General features: G+C 38.0%; 1 protein-coding gene across 3 annotated transcripts in view; it reads right to left on the reverse strand.

Moving 5' to 3' along the window:
- map4k5 (mitogen-activated protein kinase kinase kinase kinase 5) overlaps positions 1 to 20,332 on the reverse strand; it is a 92,461-nt gene that overhangs the window by 63,862 nt on the left and 8,267 nt on the right. The gene's annotated exons all lie outside the window — the stretch shown is intronic.

A 20,332-nucleotide genomic window follows, 5' to 3' on the forward strand; every position in this document is an offset into this window, starting at 1 on the left:
TAGATATAATTTGTAATGTTTCATGAACTAAACAGGGACAACAAATAAACTGAAGCTAAATGTTCCAGCTTCCTGGTTTATACAAAGTAGATAATTACCAGTGACCACATTACCAGTGAACAGATCAGGTTTGTGTCATAACAAGCAAATATAATAGGCCAGGGGAAAAATGTTGATTGGGTGACATCTGCCCAGACACCAAATTTTACTGGTGAAAGGACGTGTCCCATAAACCCCATTATAAGTAAATGATTCATAATCTTAAAAATGATTTCCTTTATCACTGTAGTTGTTCTTGATCCTAACTAAGGTATAGTTAATCCTTATCGGAGGCAATAGATTATATATATACATATACACACACAAAAAGTAAATAAAAGATATGTGATGTGATTTAGTGCAGCAGCTAAATAAGTTTGTGAGAGAACATAATTAGTTCTAATGAGCAAACAGGAGAGAAAAAAGCACTGAAGGCAAATGGGAGTGTAAAATTAGAGAGAATTACTTGGAACAAATGAGTTGGGGCAGGCCTGTGTGGAATGCATTTATATGTCAACAGATTACTAACTTCTGGGACAGGCAGCACATACACGCACAGCACTCATTCTTACAAAACAACTATGCAGAGATTACAAGAAATACAGTACAGGTATAGGACCCATTATCCAGAATGCCCGGGACCAAGGGTATTCCGGATAAAGGGTCTTTCCGTAATTTGGATCTTCATACCTTAAGTCTATTAAAAAAATCAATAAAACATTAATTAAACTCAATAAGATTATTTTGCATCCAGTAAGGATTAATTATATCTTAGTTTGGATCAAATACAAAGCACTGTTTTATTATTACAGAGAAAAAGGAAATCAATTTTTAAAATCTGAATTATTTGCTTATAATGGAGTCTATGGGAGACAGGCTTTCCGTAATTCGGAGCTTTCTGGATATCGGGTTTCCGGATAAGGGATCCCATACCTGTATATGTGAAATGCAGCTCTCTGGATATATTTTTATTTTCTTTAAGTGCTGAAGCAGTTCCTCTAAGACTTTGGTGCTACTAACCTAGAATGCTGACTAGCTGGAAACCTAAGCAGGCTCTATAAGATCATTTAATGTGAACACCCCTCTGAAGAGGGGTGTTGAAAGGCTGCGGCGGGGGCCATTTGGGGGGTGCAGGGGCCCCCAAGGAAGAAGCCCCGGTGGGCCCTGCCCCCCCCCCCCATTCCAACCCTGACTCACTACATAACTCATGACATTACTGGAGCATAAACAATATACACTTTTGTTCAACATGTACTCAAATAGAGTCCTGCAAACAAAAATTGACACTGAATTGTGAGATTGTTTCCTGGTTTCTTTTTTATCTATATGCATTCAGCCATTGATCCTATTTTCACAATGACTAAATGTAGTTAAAAGTGGAACAAGTGAAATGATTGGGGGAGTATCTCTATACAAACCCTAGTTAAACATCGGTGTGTAGACACCAGTCTGTGACTATTATTAAGATTATTGGCATTTGGGATATCCTTTGAATAGAAATTAACCTGGATGTCAGAAAAGCAAAGATGATTATTAAAATTTGGGCTATACTATAATTTTTTTTTTTTTTTTTTTTTTTAAAGGTGAAATACAATGGCATTATTTTACTAAATTAACAACCAGTAGAGCAAATAAACGTGCTTTTCTGCATTTTTGACTCTGTATGCAGAGTACCAGACTGGATTCAGTTTCAGAGTGGGGTAGAGTAATAGAATTAACCATTAAACAGGGTCACAGTTACAGGTCTACCAGTGTAAATTTGCAACAAACGAATTGAAGCAATGTATCAACAAAACAACCAATAGTGCATAATTCAATGTACTAACTACTGGTATGTGTTGAATGAGGTCAAACCACTGATAAGACACTGGATAAGACGCTTTGTATATGGGGGTTTAGCAGTTTTAAATGGATTAAAATAAACAATTTTTTTAACTTAACCATCAAATATAAATTCTTGCACAAATAGTAATGTCCTCCTTTTTGGTCGCTAGAGGATATTCTTGCACATCTGTAAATTTATAATAAAAAAAAAAATAATATATGATCTCCCTTGGCTTTTTCCGCTTTTGGAAGAAAGAGCGCAAACTTCCAGCAGCTACAAAGGATACTAGAAACAGAAGAAATGCCAAATAGATTGGACACGTTTTTAAATTAAAGCACTAAAATAACTCATAAAATCGATCAGATTTTCCAAAATCTAGGCTGTGTATCTAGCTTTTGGAAGACTGTTGTACATGCCCAGAATGGCAGCCCTATAACATTGCCTAAAGATTCTGTACATCACCTTCTAAATTACATAATATCCCCTTACTCTGCTTACCCCTGACAATGCCACTTGAGTGCAAAGTGTGCTCAGATGTGTCTTCATGTCAGTGTATACGTAGATGTTTTTAAAGAAGATTAAAGGAACAGTAACACCAAAAAATGAAAGTGTATAAAAATAATTAATATATTATATACTATTGCTCTGCACTGGTAAAAGTTGTGTGTTTTCTTCATAAACACTACTGCAGTTATATAAATACCCTGCTGTGTAGCCATGGGGGCAGCCATTTAGCCAAATTGAAAAAAAGGAGAAAAGGCACAGGTTACTAAGCAGATAACAGATAAGTAGCATAGATTCCCATTGTATCCTATACAGTTTATCTGGTATCTTCTTATGTAACCTGTGCCTTTTCTCCTTCTTTCAATTTAAATGGCTGCCCCCGTGGCTACACAGCAGCTATTTCTATTAACTATAGTAGTCTTTCTGAAGCAAACACACAACTTTTACCAATGCAGGGCAACAGTACATTATATTTTAATTATTTTAAAACATTTTTATTTTTTAGTGTTACTGTTCCTTTAAGGATAGAGCAGCAGTGTCGTGTTACCAAAAATCTCCCCACACATTTAAAGTGAATGGGAGACATTGCCTTGTCCTTCTTCACAACAGATGCATATCCTTCAAAACCAATACTCTAGAGGTGGCCACACAAGAGGCGATTTGCAATCTTTCGTGCGACCGATGGTCGTACAATTAGCCACAAACCGTTCAGGGCTGAAACGGCAGATAAGGAGGTAGAAACAATAGGATTTCTACCTCCTTCTGCCAATTCAGCGCTGAAGGCAGATTTTGGTCAGGCGCCTTCTATGGCGCCCGATCAAAATCTTTCAACTGACCCGATCTGCGAGTCGACTGATATCAGCAGCTTCCTGCGATATCGGGCGACTCGCCGACTTGCCATACACGCACCGAATATCGTACGAAATGAGGTTTCGTACGATATTATCGGTGCGTGTATGGGCAGCTTAGGGCAGTGGTCACCAACCATTGGCTTGTGAACAACATTTTGCTCACCCTTCCCTAGGATGTTGCTCCCAGAGGCCCCAAAGCAGGTGCTTATTTTTGAATTTCTGACTTAGAGTCAAGATTTGGTTGCATAAAAAACAGGAACTACCAGCCCACGTAGGGGCTACCAAATAGCAGATTCCAGTCCTTTTAGAACAGGCACAAAAGTACTTTTTTTTTATTGCTTATGTTGCTCCCAATCTATTTTTACATTTGAATGTTGGGGACAGAAAATTAATATCTCCCTGTGTGTTAACAAATGGGGATGTAAGTAATTTCAGTGGATACTGTGGGGAGATTTTACCTTACATAAACTGGTAAAGCGGATGTCTCTTTATCCACAATTTTTTCTCGAAATCATCCTGGAGATAACAGGATCATAAGATGAATACTTTCCCTGTACTGTAATGCCTTCCAGCAGCAGGAAACAAATACAGGTATCGGTAGTGCTGGGCGGTATGACCAAAAATTTATATCACGGTATTTTTCAAAATTATATCGGTATCACGGTATTTGACGGTATTTTTTTTTCCCCATGCATGATTAGGTGACCACCCCAAACACCCCCCCCACCACCCCAAACACCCCCCCATCCCCTTCACATAAATATAAATTACTGGCCAGGCAGCCGCAGGCACCCCCATAAAATATGCAGGCCAGGCACATTGGTGTTCAGTGAGTGGAACTCAACTTACCTGGTTCCTCAAGCTCCAGCGATGTGTCCGACTTCGATGGCGCTTTTGTAGAGTGTGCGCGCTGACGTCACGTGCGCGCGCAACCCGGAAATACTAAGAAAAATTGCCAGGAGGCGCGCACACCAGTATGTTAAAAATTTATATCATTTTTTTTTAAAAAACGGTGTTCGGTTTATACCGGTATACTGCCCAGCACTAGGTATCGGACCCCTTATCTGGAAACCCGTTATCCAGAAAGCTCTGAAATACGGAATGCCCGTCTCCCATAGACTCCATTTTAATCAAATAATTCAGAATTTTAAAACTGATTTCCTTTTTCTCTGTAATAATAAAACAGTACCTTGTAATTGATTCCAACTAAGATATAATTAATACTTATTGGATGCAAAACAATCCTATTGGGTTTAATTAATGTTTTATTGATTTTTTAGTAGACTTAAGGTATTGAGATTCAAATTACGGAAAGACCCCTTATCCGGAATACCCTTGGTCCCGAGCATTCTGGATAATGGGTCCTATACCTGTACCAGCAACTGAAACAGATAACTAGGAGTACACTGTAACTATTACTATAGCAGAAGCCAGGATGTGTTCAGTGCTATTGTTCCTCTATACCAGACCTATTCTACAGAGAGCATACTTTGAACCAAACCTTTACTTTGCTTCTGTCAGACCTTGGCATCAACAAAGCTTGCAATTTGCCCCAGATAGAAGTTGCATAAAAGCCACTACATTTCTAAGAACTTAAAGGCAGGCTGCAAACACCAATCTGTTCTCCCATGCCATAAATCTGTTATTTCAAAGAAAAAAATGAACTAATCCCACTTATAAGCAACAGTGTATGTTTCCATATGTTAAATTGAAAAATGCCGAATGCTTTGATATATGTAATTAGCATATATTAGGAGAATATTGGCATGAAAAGTTTACTTTTAACATGTTGAACCTATTAAAGAACAAACAGTTTTTTGTTTTTTTTGTTTTTTTTTGTTTTTTTTACATAGAATATATATATTAGCCGGTGCAGATGCAACCTAGTCGCAGTTAAAATTTATCTGGGGTTTAGATTCTGATCATATTTTATTGGTGTCTGTTACAGTTTTGATCATTATTGTGTTTAAGAATTATGTGACATGACAGAAAACAATAACATTTATTAGTAATAGCACATACCAGTAGTGCAGTAAAGTCAGAATTTTAATATTTACCCGATAAACAATGACTTATTAGGGAGTTCATATCATCCCAATACAACCTTCTGCCTACCTGGCTACAAGAGAAGAGCAGTTTCCTTCCTGACATACACAAGGGCACGGCACATTCCTTAAAATTCAGAAAAATGCTTTTCTGAATCTCAGCATCTGAGCCAGGCTCACAGAGCGCATTTCAATTCATATGATGGGTGTTTATTTGGGTTGAGGTCAGAACTCTTCGAAGTACAGTCAAGGGCCTTTCCCAAACTGTGGCCACAATCTAGGAGGCAATACAATTCTCAGGAATGCCATTGTATGCTGTAGTTTTAAGGTTTGCTTTAACTGTAACCAGGGGCCCCAGCTCAAACCATGAAAAACAGCTCATTATTATTTTTCCACTAAACTACACAGTTTCCATTATGCATACAGTGTGCTCCTGGCATTAGCCAAATCCAGATTAATCCTTCAGGCTACCAGAAAGAAAAGAAAGCACTTTTGCTGTTGCCGATTTTAATGGTAGCACCCTTAATGTTAAACTTGTAGACTGTTGCTCTTTCATAAAACCAAAAACATACTACCAACAAACAGTTTGCTGATGTTGCTTCCAGAGACAGTTTGAAACTTGGCAGTAAGTGTTCTGAAAACAAGAGATTTTATAAGAATTGTCCGCATACTTTCAGCCATATGATGTATTACAAATATATGGTATTATCTTAAAATATGCACCCATAAATATGAAGGTCTTGTAACCAGAGCTGTGGAGCTGGAGTCTGAATCAATTTTGGGTACCTGGAATTGGAGTCAGCAAAAAAAATATGTTACAATGTCCTACTTCACAGATAATATAATAGTAACATAATAAAATAGTTGTTTCACTAGTGTGAAGTCCTTCTGAGCTATTAAAACTTTATTGTTTTAATTTGTCTTTAGTTTAAACTTTAGGTTTAAGGAATGTTTGTAGTTTTTTGAAAAATAAAATAAAAAGCTACAATGACACAATGGCTTAATTATAGAATTAGATCCAAACTTCAACAGAATCCTCATTCATGTTGGCAGTGACAGGCTTGGATGGCCAGAAGGGTAGCGCTCAGCCTCCTAGCCAGTAGTTCTTTGGTTTGTTTCCAAAACCAGGCACCATCTTTATATAGCTTTAAAATTGTTGAGCTGTGGCATTGATAAAATGCCTTGCATGTAGTGTTCTTTTAATTAACATTGAAAATATATTAGTATATTAAAGGAGAAGGAAAGGTAAAAACTAAGCAAGCTTTATCAGAAAAGTCGATGTAAATAGAGCCATAAGCACTCACAGAAAAGCTTAACCGAGTCCTCTATCAAAAGATAAACAGGATTTCTTGTCTCCTTTTTTGTAAACATGATGTTTGAGTGTCTGACTTCCTGTCTCAAAACTCCTTAATTCCTTGGGCCAGAATCTATTCAGTTCTCTCTTCTCTCCCCTCTCCTGCTCCACCCCCCCCCCCACAAGAATGCTAAGAACTCCCTCCCCTCTTCCTGTGAATGTGTGATCTAAGCTATAAGTCTAGAGCTGCAGCAGGAAGGTACTTAAAATGGCAACTGCTGTCTTAAGCAAACCAAGAAAGCTTCTAAGGCTGTTTACTAAGGTATGGTAATGGTTTCTGCATAATAAATATATTGTTCTAGGTGGCACTAATGTGGCAAATCTATTGGCAGTAAAATGCCAAAATGACTTTCCTTTTCCTTTAAGAGTTGGAGGTACCATAAACTGAGGAGTCAGTTTTTATGTATCGACTCCACATGTTTTTAACTGCCAAAGAAATGTTGCATAAATGTTGCATAAAATGCAGAATAAATAAGTAGAACAAAGATTGATGATGATGTTTTGGAGTTGCTGCTTGTTACATGGACAGCAGATCGTAAGTGAATACACACGATATACTAACACTAGTGAAAGCAGCTGTTTACTCCATGTTACAATTACATTTGCAACCAGGGGCACTCTTAGGGCTGTTGTTGCCTGAGGAATTCATTCACCATCATACATCTGCCCCAAAGAAAATGCGAGTGACATAAGCTTTTTAAGGTGGCCCTATGAATGTGTCTTGTATTGCTTTTAAAAGTATTCCACAACGTTGTCATCTCTCAGGGAACACGTACAGGTGTAAAAAGAATAATTAACTATGCACTAGTAACTATGACAAAGAGATCAGCTCCAGTCATCAGAAAAATTAGGGTTCTAAAGGCAATTAAAACAGCACTACCCTTTCATGGGTGGATTCCCATTATCTGGAATAAGGGGTAACTGGTTTTACTTGGGTGATCTTAATGTTATGCTATGAAAAGTTTCTTTTTCTGTAGAGAAGATTTAACCTTGGGTGACAAATTTCCTTTTGTGCCATCATCCTAAGGGCGCAGGCACACAGGCAGATTTGTTTCCCACAGGAAATCTGTGCTACCTGTGGGCAACACATTTCCTGAAAATTCCTTTGTATTGTAGGCAACGGGAATGGTTGCTAGTAAAACTCATTAGTTTAAAAGTGACAGCAGATGGGGTGTTTTTGTCACCTAGCCTTAAAGTTGGCTATACACTTAAAGATCCTCTTATTTGGCGACGTCGAGAAATTAGTGCTTATTTTGGGCAATATCTGACTGATCCGATTGTGCTCTGCAGGTAGTCAACGAGTCAATGCAGTCCTTACTTTGAAGGGATTTAAAAAAAAAAAAAAAAACGTCCAATCAATATCTGCCAGAAGGCCTGAATTGATACCTTTTATCAGCTGTTTTTGGCCACCTTAGATCTCCTCCAATGGAGGAGACAAAACATCCTTGTCTTCATACTCGCAATAAATGTAAAATTGCTGGGGGAAAACATATGCATCCCATATTCATTGTGTAGTAGCCCGAAGTTACATCGCAATGCATCTTCAGGCTACTACGTGATGCATATGTTTTATCACTGACAATTTACATTAATACCATTAGTAAGGTATGTTTGGAGGAGATTACACATGGGCGTCAAATCGTCCCATTTGCTAAGGTCCTTAACAGTGGTGTTTCACTGACTACAATAGAAAGATATGTTTAGGAGATTTGTGTTCCCCAGGCAGCGCAGCTTTCCCATGGGTGACAAATCTCCCTGTGTACTATTAAGATAAAAGTTATTATTAAGTATTATGTATGCAATGTTATTTTAAGAACATTTGCAATTGGGTTTAATTTATTTATTTTGTTGTTGTTTCTCTGTTATTATCTAAATTAACTTTATGTTCTGCAGTTTTCTAGTCTGGCTTTTTAAACAGTTATATGGTTGAAAAGATGCTACTTACTGTGGCAACTAATAATAACTAATAAGTAACAACAAGAATAAAATTGTAGCCTCACAAAGTACTAGTTTCACTTGCTTGGGTTGTTGTAGAGAAATGGCTAAAGAAAAACATACAAAATGGAGGTCTAACTGAAAAGGTGTAAATAAAAGGGCAATGGTTGTGGGCTTTGGGCTACCAAGCATAATATATTTGCCCCTTCAGCCCCTTCAATAATTATATTAGCAACTACCCAATTACAAATAAACCAGTAAAACATCATTAGCAAAGGATGGGACTCAGCCTTTAAGGGAATCTAAAGCTAAAAAATAAAAATAATGGAAAATAACCGCCCTCATTCCCTTGCTAAACACACGTTCAATGAATAGAGCTTGTACGGAAGATACTTTTTGCCTATTCTTTTAATTAAGAAATTGCTACACATTTCTTGCACCAAACAGGTGCATGTATGGTGGATTGATGAGGTGACCAATATCACAGAAGCCTTGGACATTGGTTGTCTCATTGATCAGGAGGGACAAAAGATTTTGAAGGCGCCCAAGCAAAAGCAAGTGTTTAGGGACGAATCGTCAGATAGGGGTAGAATTCCTATTAATTCTACCGCCACATCTGATGATTCTGCCCTGAACTTTAGTGGAGGGTATGAACGATCTCTCCTGCAACCAATGGTCACAGGAAAGATCTTAATTGTAACATGTATGGCCACATTAGCCTTAATGCACATGTAGCATATTCTCGGGAAGCCGAAAACCACTTGCTGAAAAAAATTCTGCACCGGGAAGCATAGAATAAGCTCGGATGCAGGCACATGTACCCAATATCTGCCGGAAATGCAAAGTCTCGCATATGGGCTGCGTGTGCCTGCACCTCAGTGGATTCAATGCATCCCGGTATACACACAAGTACAATATTGAAAACTGATTATACTGCCTCTTAAAGGCAGTGTTGCACAGGGTTGCTATGGAATAATGATACTTTATCTAAGGCTTCAAATGTCTTTGCAGCACCCTTCTTGTGGTTAAGATGTTCTTGCTATTGAGTAAGCTGTGGAATCTCAGCTGCTTACAGGGCCTGTGAGGATATTATTCTGTAATGCAATACCTATTCTAAAGACTTGGCACAGTAATATGCCACAGTCAAGCACGATTTATCAAGGACTTCAAACTGAAAAATAAACATAGGGTCCCCATCCACAGAAAAATATTCTTAACCTGTAGCAATCTATTATATAGGGATGTTTTTACTTAACTATAATATGTAAAATGTACAATACTAATTAAGAAATCTAAATACATATCAACTACTATTGAACTGTAATATTATCAGACTTTCCTATTGCGTCCAATATGTTGAGATATACAGCAGCAGGAAGTAAACATTTTTCTAAGCGTGACCTGATCACTTAGAATTTTGAAATATTGCCCATAAATTACAGTTATGATTACAACATCATAATAAGCCTAGCAGTCACTGGATGCAACATTTCACATTCCAGTGGTGCTAACACAGCCTAAGGATTTAGGTCTATACACAAGTCTATAAAATATACATTGTAGTTTATGATCTAAATATATCAAATTGTTGTTGTTTGGCTTATCGTATTTATAATATCTTAAATGCAAAGACATGATTTATTACTAAATAACAAAACTTACATAGGAGCCTCTTAGGTTTGTGTTGGCTGTATTTGCATAACAAATATAATAAATGTAATTTTGTGAAACAAGTTTAAAAGTAGACTGAAAACTAAAAAACATTTTGGATAAGGCCTGGGACACCTTCCTCCCAAAAGCTGTAATTCATTATATTAACTGTCCTAGGAAACAAGTTTGACTTGCAGGAGCTGTAATATATGTTAATGCTCAAATTTAAGGTTCATTCAGGAGGCAGCATGAGAGGGCATGAAAATTCAGCACAGATGCAGAGTAAGGTTTTAACACAGTTAAAGAAGCATTTGTGGCTAAAATCTTTGTGCAAAATATAAGGCAGTATTGTGCAAAAATGAATACAGTTTATAATATTTTAGGAATATTTCAACTAAAGTACAAACCGGATTCCAAAAAAGTTGGGACACTAAACAAATTGTGAATAAAAACTGAACGCAATGATGTGGCCAACTTCTAATATTTTATTCAGAATAGAACATAAATCACGGAACAAAAGTTTAAACTGAGAAAATGTACCATTTTAAGGGAAAAATATGTTGATTCAGAATTTCATGGTGTCAACAAATCCCAAAAAAGTTGGGACAAGTAGCAATAGGAGGCTGGAAAAAGTAAATTTGAGCATAATGAAGAGCTGGAAGACCAAATAACACTAATTAGGTCAATTGGCAACATGATTGTGTATAAAAAGAGCTTCTCAGAGTGGCAGTGTCTCTCAGAAGCCAAGATGGGTAGAGGATCACCAATTCCCACAATGTTGCGCAGAAAGATAGGGGAGCAATATCAGAAAGGTGATTTTGTATCTATCATCATCAACTGTGCATAACATCATCCGAAGATTCAGAGAATCTGGAACAATCTCTGTGCGTAAGGGTCAAGGCCGTAAAACCATACTGGATGCCCGTGATCTACGGGCCCTTAAACGACACTGCACCACAAACAGGAATGCTACTGTAAAGGAAATCACAGAATGGGCTCAGGAATACTTCCAGAAACCATTGTCAGTGAACACAATCCACCGTGCCATCCGCCGTTGCCAGCTGAAACTCTACAGTGCAAAGAAAAAGCCATTTCTAAGCAAGATCCACAAGCTCAGGCGTTTTCACTGGGCCAGGGACCATTTAAAATGGAGTGTGGCAAAATGGAAGACTGTTCTGTGGTCAGACGAGTCACGATTCGAAGTTCTTTTTGGAAATCTGGGACGCCATGTCATCCGGACCAAAGAGGACAAGGACAACCCAAGTTGTTATCAACGCTCAGTTCAGAAACCTGCATCTCTGATGGTATGGGGTTGCATGAGTGCGTGTGGCATGGGCAGCTTGCATGTCTGGAAAGGCAGCATCAATGCAGAAAAATATATTCAGGTTCTAGAACAACATATGCTCCCATCCAGACATCATCTCTTTCAGGGAAGACCCTGCATTTTTCAACAAGATAATGCCAGACCACATTCTGCATCAATCACAACATCATGGCTGCGTAGGAGAAGGATCCGGGTACTGAAATGGCCAGTCTGCAGTCCAGATCTTTCACCTATAGAGAACATTTGGCGCATCATAAAGAGGAAGGTGAGACAAAGAAGGCCCAAGATTGAACAGTTAGAGGCCTGTATTAGACAAGAATGGGAGAGCATTCCTATTCCTAAACTTGAGAAACTGGTCTCCTTGGTCCCCAGACGTCTGTTGAGTGTTGTAAGAAGAAGGGGAGATGCCACACAGTGGTGAAAATGGCCTTGTCCCAACTTTTTTGGGATTTGTTGACACCATGAAATACTGAATCAACATATTTTTCCCTTAAAATGGTACATTTTCTCAGTTTAAACTTTTGTTCCGTGATTTATGTTCTATTCTGAATAAAATATTAGAAGTTGGCACCTCCACATCATTGCATTCAGTTTTTATTCACAATTTGTTTAGTGTTCCAACTTTTTTGGAATCCGGGTTGTATATTAGCCTATGGTTATAGCTACAAGAATTGCTGGTGCAAGTTCAGGCAGCTTGAGTAGGTGCAATTTGTGTTTTTTGTAGCCTGTACATCCCAAACATACATCTATGCTAGAGATGTTCAAACTCCATTTATTACAACTTAACTAATCATGTTCCCATACCCTGTCAAATAGGGTACAGTATCTATTTACCTGAGGTCATTTCAAAGTAATAGTTTAGAGACAGATTTATATCAGCTTTAAGTTTTAACATATCTGATTTTCTGTTTGTCAAAGGTTTACACACAAAAGTTCACTCTCTTTAGGGCTCTGGCACACGGCAAGATTAGTCGCCTGTGACAAAACTCCCTGTTCGCGGGCGACTAATCTCCCCGAGTTGCCATCACCTGCCATCCCACTGGCCGGTGGCATGGCACATGCGGCGGCGCGATTTCGGCAAATTGCTGAAGTTGCCTCACGAGGCAACTTCGGCGATTTGCCGAAACCGCCTGCGCAGCGTGTACCATCCCACCAGTGAATAACCTTTAATTACTAATATTTTACCCCTACTGTCCCAGTTGGGAGTGGTGTAAACATGTAGTGTTACCATAGCAACCCGTTTCAGTCCTATTTAAGTTTCCATTTACTGACCCAGATTCAACTTTATTTTTCTTGCTTATGAGTCTATTTCAACTCATGGTGTTTATGTGAAGCAGAACTGTGTTGATACAAACTTGTTACTTTCTCAGCTCACCCCTGACAGCTAGCTACAGTAGCGTGTTAATTTTGATACTTTTGTTTTTGTTTAAGAACGTGATGCTGCTTAGACCTTTTGATAACTTGCTTGTACTTTCTATTATTTCTCTTGTGTTTTGTTTTTATTGCATGTTGTCAGTTTTTTTTATTGGTTTATTTCTGGTATCCTGTCTCTGGCGACGTATGATGACATCATCTTCACTTTTTCCCGCCACTTTGTGCTTTTTTTAGACACTGTGTTTGCTGTATTCACCACTTTGATAAAGGCTAGAGTGCTAACCGAAACGTTAGTCTCCTCTTTAATAAAAATATATATTTATATATATAAACAAATATAATATAAGTCCTGTGAGTGCTGACCCTCTCTCGAGCACATATATACATATATATATATATATATATACATACATATACACACACACACATGTGGTAAGGTCCTATAAAAGAGGGTCTAAACACAAAAAAATGAATAAATGTAAACTTAATCAGAGTGCATTACTAAGCACTTTTGCATCATCCATTTTCTATTTTTAGCTGTTTCTAAGATGTTTGCATTATTAGACTGCCAATACCAGGCTTTTGGCTCAACTGGGATCTAGCAACCCTAGGTTTAACTGGTTCTAGGAAGTACAAGACTGCATAGACAGTCACTGACACTCTGGGCCTTCAAAGAGAGCTGCTAAAACCAAGCCTGGCTAGCAGTATAAAATGATCTAAAAATGTAAATACCTCAAACCACCTGAAACAGAAAATGAATTTAAATTGTAAAAATGCTAATAGGACCACTTTGATTAACTTTGTTTTTAAGTATCTACCTTACAGCCACTTCCTGTTATTCCTTGACACAATGGTAAAATCCTAAACAACTCAGACAAAACCTCAGAAACAAAACTTTGGACCTCCACAAGTTCCTGCTTAAAGGAACAGTAACAATAAAAAATAAAAATGTTTTAAAATAATTAAAATATAATGTACTGTTGCCCTGCACTGGTAAAAGTTGCGTGTTTGCTTCAGAAAGACTACTATAGTTAATAGAAATAGCTGCTGTGTAGCCATGGGGGCAGCCATTTAAATTGAAAAAAGGAGAAAAGGCACAGGTTACATAAGAAGATACCAGATAAACTGTGTAGAATACAATGGGAATCTGCTACTTATCTGTTATCTGCTTAGGAACCTGTGCCTTTTCTCCTTTTTTCAATTTAAATGGCTGCCCCCATGGCTACACAGCAGGGTATTTATATAAACTGCAGTAGTGTTTATGAAGAAAACACACAACTTTTACCAGTGCAGAGCAATAGTATATAATATATTAATTATTTTTATACACTTTCATTTTTTTGGTGTTACTGTTCCTTTAAGAACTATTTTGCAAAGTCCCACGAGCATCTGTAGAAACAATGATTCAGAAAGGAATGCACAATATTTGCATTCAACAAAACCCCAGGACAAAAGAACTGGTAGGAGATGGAACCAAACTGTGATCATTTACCATTAAGAGGACCTTTAATCGCCATGGCCAGAAAGGCAGTCATGTGAGTAAGAAGCCCCTACTCACAGCCCGGTATGAAAAATCCAAACTGAAATTTGCAGACGACCACCAGGACAAAGCCTAGCCAATTGGTGGAGGGTTCTCTGGTTACATGAAACAAAAAAAGAAACGTTAGCTCATGATCATTGCTGTGTACAGAGAAAAAAGGGTGATGTTGTTTAGCTGAAGAACACCAAAACAACTCCGAAGCATAAGGGTGGCAGTATAATACTGAGGTGAAGTTTTGCTGTAAAAGCGACTAGATGGCATCACGAGAGTTATGTACAAATTCTGAAGCCCACCTCAAGACACAGCAGAAAACAATGCATTTGCAACCTTGTCTTCCAAAATGACAATGCTACCTTCAAAGTTACCTCCAACAAAATGGCTTAAAGGCATCAAAGTGAATGATACCGACATGACCATCAAAAAGTCCACTGAAAATTTGTGGAGTAAACTGAAGAAATGTCAGAGCAAAAAGGCCCAAAAAGCTGACTGACTTATACCAGTTCTGTCAAGAAGAATGATCAACATACTGTAAAAAGCTTGTGGATGGCTACCCTAAGCATTTGATTCAATTAGGCAATAAAAATGTTCAGCCGGTGAATACTAGCTAAGTGTATGTAAACACAGGAAATCACACATGATACATAAAAGCTTAAATAAATTGGTCTAATTGGTAAGCTATTCCCTTAAATAAATTCACAGAGAAATACAGTAGATGCCCTATTTGACTTAAATCATGCAATATATGGCAACAAGATAAGTGTGAAGTTGTAAAAAATTGAGTTTCTTTAGGCTAATGTCCCACAGAGCAAGTTAGTCTCCTGCAATAGATCTCTGCTACCGAAGGTGATAAACTGCTCAGAAATACCTTTCCACCAGCAACAACAGAAGTTCCTGGTGGAAAGGCCTGTGCATCGCTTCGGCTTTCTGAAGTCGCACGAAGTTGCGTGCAGGAGGAAACTTTGTGCTACTTCGGAAAGCCAAAATTTTAATATGACATCTATCACTTCATGTTATTCTTTATTAATAGAACAAAACTGTTGCTTTAAGTCTCTGTGCTTCTCTGTCCTCTAAAGCAGGGAACCTTTCTTCCTCGTGAGCCACAGTCAAATTTAAAAATACACAAGAATCATGTTCATGGAATTGCCAAATAAGGGCTAAGATTGGCTAGCAGGTAGCCTCTATGCACACTATCAGCTTACAGGAGGCTTTATTTGGTAGTAAATCTTGTTTTTATGCAACCAAAACTTGCCAACAAGTCAGGAATTCAGAAATAACTACCTGCTTTGGGGGCACTGAGAACAACATCCAAGGGGTTGGTAAGCAACATGTTGCTCACGAGCCACTGGTTGGAGATAACTGCTCTAAAGCCAAATGCTTATTTGCTACATTAAACTCCCTTACAGGGTTGGATTGGGGGGTGAAGGGCCCACCGGGGCTCCTGTCCCAGGGGCCCTGCAGGTGCCCCCAGCCAGGGGCGTCCCCTAACCCGCCCCCGTAGGAGCCCCCCTAACCCCTCTCGCAGGGCCCCCCACCTGACATCCTCCTCCGAGCGCATAAATTTGACGCTCGGGAGGAGGAGCGGTCGGGAGGGGAAGCACCGGCAAGGGTCGGGTCTGGCAGTCCGACCCTGCTCCCCTATGTTTAACCCAGCATATGTGACCATCCCTGAATGATGCTCCTCAAGAGCCTGCATATTTAATTCAAAGCACAGCGACTCAGTAGTCAGCCTTGCTGCTTTGCAACCCTTCACAACTTGTACCAATTTCATCTGTGCAACTTTGCCTGAATTCACACATAGGGGCACATTTATTAAGATCCGATTTTTTTCTGGGTTTAAAACATGATATGATATAAATTCGGAGTTCTAAAATGTCTTGAAAATGCTTTTAACGTTCATAAAAAAATATTGCAATTGCGTGCCGAAAATCACAATATTTTTGTGACAAAAAGTTTGTTATGCCACAAAAACCTTTCTGGCTTTTATGCCTTCCTTGTCTGGCTTTGGAAGCCTTCCATAGGACTCAATGGTACTCGACAGATCAAACCTGGTGAAAAGATAGTCCTGAGGAAAGTGTAACCAAAGTGTTAATGAATTCCAAAATGTTCGTATTCTTTGAGCAAAGTGCGATTTTTTTTGTGGGAATTTAATGAAAATCACGAAATACTCGTGGAATTTTAACAAACTTTTTGCAATACGAAATTATCTCAAAATTGTTTAGTAAATGGGCCCCTTAGTTTAGTAAAAACTAAAACAATTATCCACACTCTTATTACTCCCCATCTAGGTTTGATGTGTTTTGGGTTTTTTTTTAAATGTTGATGCTAGACTAAGCCACTTGGTCTGCAAAAAAAAGAAGTTGCGCTGCCTGCCACTGAAAAGAATAACTGTCCCCAGAAGGGACAGGCTGAATTTTGGCCAATAACATTTATTTGAGCATATACCTTATTTGAGGTAGCATAGGTGGTATTCCAAGGGTAGGTTTGGATGATTTCTTGAACAAGCATAATATCTAAGGCTATTGAGATAGGTCTGTATAAGTATATGTGCACTGGGGTTTATTTGGAGGGCTTGAACTTGATGGGTCTTTTTTCAACCCACCTTAACCATCTATATGGCAGCGCTAAATACAGAGGTAAAACTATTGGAGCATGACTGAGTTTGCAAACCATCATTTAACAGGGCCTGAACAGAATCAAGCATCAGAAAATCATGAAAAATGTCCACCCAAATATTTACTTGCTAAAATCTATATTCAAGTGATGAAGTCCATGTACTGGCTTGTGCATAAGTAGCAGTTTTGTTTGCATGAATGGGGGGCTGGGATTTAACTTTTCTCATTGTCAGTAACACAGAGAACATACTGTATTCTAGAAGACTCTTTTCAGCACAGTAGAATGCCCTGCCTGGCTCCATTATTCAGAGGGACTGGAGAAGTAATGGGATAAGACTATACCTAACTATATTCTTTGAGCTCATAAAACTTACAGTCCTGCCTAGTGTGTTTTCAAATGCAGCAATGCATGCAAGAATACTAAAGAAGGTGGTAGACTCCTGTAATAACTATTACCAGCATTCCTGTAAACTTAACGGTTTAGCCTTTTAATAACTGAAACATCCTTAAACATTTAACATTAAAAACTGTTTTTTGCATAATGAAATAAAAATTTAATAAAATTATGTAATTGAAAGCAGTTTCTGTCTGGCAAAACTACAAAAACAACATATAAGAAATCAGCTCTTCTTCATCATCAAAGACGCTAATTTAGCTTGAGGTCACTGGACTATAAGTGGGTTGTTGATGTGTGTGACATAAACCAGATAAGTTAAAGTATGCAAAAACTACCGGTATGGTTAATACTGTTAACTATTTGTAATTTAAAAAAAAAAAAAAAAAAAAGCTGAAAGAACAACTTGTTACAATAACTTGTTTTAATAATCAGGCATAGTGTAATGATTTATGACAGTGATCCCCAACCAGTGGCACGTGAGCAACATGTTGCTCACCAACCCCTTGGATGTTGCGCTCAGTGGCCTCAAAGTTGGTGCTTTTTTGTGAATTTTGATAAAGAGGCAAGCCATGTTTGCATAAAAACCATGTATAATGCCAAACAGAACCTTCTGTAGGCTGCCAGTCCACATAGGGGCTAAAAAACTTTTTCATGCTTGTGGTGCTCCACAACCCTTTTTTTTTCATTTAAATGTGGCTCATGGGTATGAAAGGTTGGGGATCCCTGATTTAGGATAACACTACAGTGATTGGCAAGCAAAAGCATGACTGCTAGAAATTGACTACTGCTCCTGGTCACCAAACACTGCCCTGGACATTGGGGACAAAAGTAAAATGATCACAGATGGAAGCCACTGCAAAACTTTGCACTTCCTAAACCAATACAGAGTTTGGCATTGTGAGAATGGTATCCTGGCATTAACAGTTAAAATGTACTGGGGCTGTTATTTTCCCCTTTAACACTTCCCTGCCACAAAGATCAGGATTGAAGACATCTCTAATATCAGAGTAGGAAAAAACAAAACAAAAAAAACCCCTGCTAAATAAAATATTCCTTCCATTAGTTGCATTGTACCATCAAAAAAATGAACATTCTCTCTCATTTCTCTAACATCAGAATGCTATGCTTTATTTGTATGATTTAGCCATTAAAGAAGTTTAAAAAGGATAGGAAAAAGTTTGATACTGCAATCTTTTAGTTGCTGCTAAAACTAAGCAAGTGACATCTGACATGTGACAGATAAAATCTGAATTGCATGTAATAATGAACCTCCAACTAAAAGTAAGCAAATAAATACAATTTCACACCTGCTGGTTGCCAGGTGTAAGTAAATGATTCCCTGGAAACCAACTGACATGCTCTGAGAGCCACGGCAATTTGTAACTCGTGCATAAGGCAGGGAGTCCAACTAAAACACTTCTAAGAATGTAAAACAGACATGACAAGACTTATAAAGTTGATACATGTTCTGATTAAGTTTCCAATCAGATCTGATAAATTTAGCCCCATGTGTGGCCAAGACAAGCTACTCTATATGTTAATGGCGAATTAATAAAATATAAATAGGTTAACATAAAATCCATACTTTATGGATGCAGCCAAATGACAAACCTGAACTGTAATTTTCCGTTTTTTAGGAAAATCTCTCCTTTGGATTCTGATGAAAATCTGCATCAACTGACAAAAAAAATGTGCTGCCTTCAGGTGTCAAGTGCTTTAGAATCAGATGGACTCAAATTAAACCGTTAAAAACATTAACAGCAGCCAAAAACACAGTGACCGAGAACAATATTTGACTGCTTGGCCCCCTGACTATTGTTCTATTGGGTAACAGTCTGAACAAGTGGAATAGTGTGACGTAAAGAGGGGCTGTGACTATATTTCCTATTCTGCTGATGCACCATAGACAGATATGTAGCATTGGCAGATTAAATTTTGCAAAAATGGCCAATGTTTATATTACATAAAAAACAAAAATGAACACATAAATATGTTGTTCATGTAATATAAAAATTGGTCAATTCATGATTTGGCCATTTTTGAAAATTTAATCTGCCGATGCAACATATCTTTTAGTCCTTATTTTTACTTTGTACACATATGGAGGTTTTACATAAAACAAAATATTATTTGATTTGTACCTGTACAAGGCAATGCGGGTCTTTCAGTCTCATTTCTTCCCTGGAAGCTATATTCTACAATAATGAATTAGAATGCATATAAAAGAAATTGGGAGGGGGGCAAAACATAGGTGGCAGCTAGGTTTTTTCTTTTTCCCCACAATTAGACAACTCCTACAATACGAGAGCACTGTGGCATCTCAGTACCAATATTAGTATATACTTTCTTATTTATTACTTTATATATTTATTAGATTAATTTTAGTAAATCTAACAAACAAAAGAAATAAGTTACATCCATCTTTTTCGAACTAATGTGGGGCCCTAGGCTATCGCACTTAATGATCAATTATATGAACTCAAGCCTATGCTAGCACTATTCTGTGCACTGGAAAACACTGGCTTGAGGATAAGGGACAATTTTAGTAGCCCTAGATCCTCATACGTGGGTCTAAATACAATGTGATGCAAATATTTTGTAAGCTATTAGCATAATGGCCAGCAAGATATAGTGTTATTGAACAGAGCCAATAACAATTTATCTGTGGTGATTAACTGGTGAGAGCAAGGCATTGGTTTTCTAGAGGCAAAATGGGGATAGGCACACTGAGGAAGCAGATCAGATGGTAAACGGCAAATATGTATTAATAACATGTTACCTTGGGATAGTTGTCAGGCCAGTAAAATAACAGCCAGGTGCCAACCATATGTGCACCTACTATGTGCCTTAGGCGACACAACTTACATAAATAGCCCATTAAA

This window comes from Xenopus tropicalis, chromosome 8, assembly GCF_000004195.4.
Source record: "Xenopus tropicalis strain Nigerian chromosome 8, UCB_Xtro_10.0, whole genome shotgun sequence".
In the NCBI taxonomy this organism is placed as follows: Eukaryota; Metazoa; Chordata; class Amphibia; order Anura; family Pipidae; genus Xenopus; species Xenopus tropicalis.